The following is a 3,020-nucleotide window of genomic DNA, read 5'->3' as shown; positions in this document are numbered from 1 at the left end:
GTGAAAAGTTTTTTGTCTGTGTTCTCTTGTGTGCGAAACAAACAGGTTTGTAACAGGAAGAAAAAAATGATTTTGTGATTTCTACTTGAAATTGTTAGTGTGTTAATTCATCCTCATATCATCTTCATCTACATAAACACATAAGGTGAGTTTAGTTTTTATAAACTTTTCTTATTTGAGAATTGGGTATAGAACCGTATGGCTCTTTATATGAGTTGCTCTTATAAAACCATTTTGAGGCCATAATTGGCAAAATTGTGGAACTTTGATATGTTTATATCATGTGTTGGAATAAGGGTGACATATCAAATAGATGTGTATTTTTTGTTATAAGGGTGACATATCAAGGAGAGATGTATACTGGAATAAGGGTGACATATTAAGGAGAGATGTATATCAAAATAAGGGTGACAAAATCATGAGTTATAAAATCTGGGTTTTGATCACACATTTATTGTTATCGCATCCTTATGATGCGATGATTTGGGGTTGTCCCATCTGTAGGATGCAATGACTTAAAGTTATCACATTCTATTGATGCGATAAGAAGTGGTTAATCGCACCTATATGATGCAATACGACAAGTTGTTTTAACGCATCCTATTGAGGCGACAAGACTGGTTTATCGCACCAGTGTGATGTGATGAGTTGAGATTCTCGCACCAGTATGTTGCGAGGAGATGAGTTTGTCTAACCCTAATTTTGTGTTTCAAAAATGTGCATTACAGATCGGGTTCAACCAGATAACAAAGGGAAGGGGAAATTGTGAAGTGTTGTATATATGCTTGCATGAGTTATGGGGCTAACATGTCATTCTTTTGTATATGAATACTTGTTATGTATTCATGTGTAGTATAGAGATTTTGTGAAAAAAGTTGTTAGCTATTTTGTAATATAGCTTTTGTAAGAGATTGAGACTGAATGTGTAAATTATATTTCTTGATACATGAAAATATATGTTTATATGCAAATGTGATCTTAGGGTGTTACATCTTGAATGAAAAAAAAAATGAATATTCAATTCAATAGACTATTAAACTTTTATTTTGAATTAGTATCTAAATATTTTTTTAATAAATAAATCATTAAACTGTTAAAATTGATTCAAAGCATATTTTTTTTATCCAAAGAATTAGCTGTAATCAGCTAAAAATTTGTAAAGTGAAAAAAGAAAGTTAAATCAGTTTAACTATTTTGAAACCTTACATCATTCAAACCTATGGCACTCAATGTCATGCTAACCCTCGCCGCCCCATCATTATTGATTCTCTATCACTACCCAACAACCATCATGGTTGTTGGCATTTGTCATCGATCTCCCTTTTTTGATCGTTCTTTCTGTCTTTCGATTCTCCATCTTTTTTGATCTAGCTGTACATACTCCATTGATTGTTGTAAAACAAGGACAATCGGTAGACAAAACAAATCAAAAAGAGGGATATCGATGGTAGACGAACAACGATCATGTGCGATATGAAGAACATACGCTGATGAGGCAACAAGAGGTGGCGAAGGGGGCAATTGCAAGAGTCTGAATGTCATAGGGCTTGGGAACGATAAAACTGATATTATGTTTTTTTTTACTTTAAGATCTTCATAGGATTTGAATCTCATGCTGTTGTTTTACGTTTTGTGTAACGTCTTTGTTAAGGGTTAGAATTGCAACGAACATGGAAGTTTAACATGCGTTTTTATTTTGTTGGTATGTCAAATGTTGAATCGTTACCATCAACTCTAGATGTAGCCTAGGGTTCAGATTTGACTTTTCTTCGACTAAGCTTTTGCGATACATGCTTGTCATGAATTGAATTTCAAGGTTGTAAGCCTCAATTATTCGGTCCATGCTAACAAACCAATAATTCAAAAATATAAATAATCACATATGATTAACAAAAATATCTACGATTATCACATATGATTATCAAAAATATCTACAGTTATCACGTATGAATTGATCGTAGATATCACATGTGACATTTGATAAAAATTGTGAAATTATTTTATAAAAAGTGTATCTGATTTTTTTATAAAAGTTGATAAAAACAATTATTAATTATTTAAAATTTAAAAATGGATAACTCTAGTAGATATAATTAGATTTTTAATGATTTATACAATTCAAAATGATAATTATCCCAATTTCTGATTTTTTATTTTTATTTTTATTTATTGTATTTTTTAATTAATAGATTTTGTGATGCATTTCTTTTTCGTCTTCTCGTAAATTGATCGTCTTCTCGTAAATTGATCATCTTCTCGTTTGAATCTGCCCTTAACGATATTAGTATCCAACAGTTAATTAATTAATTAGTAAACTACAAATTTGGTCTATGTGGTTTGTCAAAAATAACATTTTTTGTTCCTATAATTTCAAATTAGAAGATGACCATTACAGTTTGTCAAAACTTTCGGATCTGGTACCTCTCTTTAGCTAATCATCTAATGGCCGTAAAAAGTCTCGTTAAATAAGAGGCATTTTTGTTGTTTTATCGATTTTTTTGTCTTTTACCTAATCAAAATATATTTTATGATTTTGGTCTATGTGGTTTTTGATTGGGTAAAAAACAAAAAATCGATAAGAGAGCAAAAATGCCTCTTATTTAACGAAATTTTTTAACGACCGTTACGGTGAGGGATCAAATTCGGATGTTTTTACAAACAATGATAGTCATCTTGTAATTTCAAAAGTATAAGGACGAAAAAGTTATTTTCGACAAACCAAAGGGACAAAGTTTGTAGTTAACTCAGTAATTTATATACTTTTGATAAGGTATGGTTATTAAGACATTGTTTGACAAATATAAGCTGCTTTATTTTTTTTAAATACATGTTTGGATGAATATAAACTAACATATTGAAATAGTATTTGGAATAGTGTTTTAAGAGTTTATTGTCGTTTTTCCAGTTATTACCCTTATTAATAGTAATCATTATTTAGTACTATTAATTATAAATACATATTAGTTATTACTAATATTAATTAATTGTAATTAACATTAGTTGAAAATTATTAATTAATT

This window comes from Cynara cardunculus, assembly GCF_001531365.2.
Source record: "Cynara cardunculus var. scolymus isolate 2C chromosome LG 13, CcrdV1, whole genome shotgun sequence".
NCBI lineage: Eukaryota > Viridiplantae > Streptophyta > Magnoliopsida > Asterales > Asteraceae > Cynara > Cynara cardunculus.
This window is presented reverse-complemented; position numbering follows the sequence as displayed.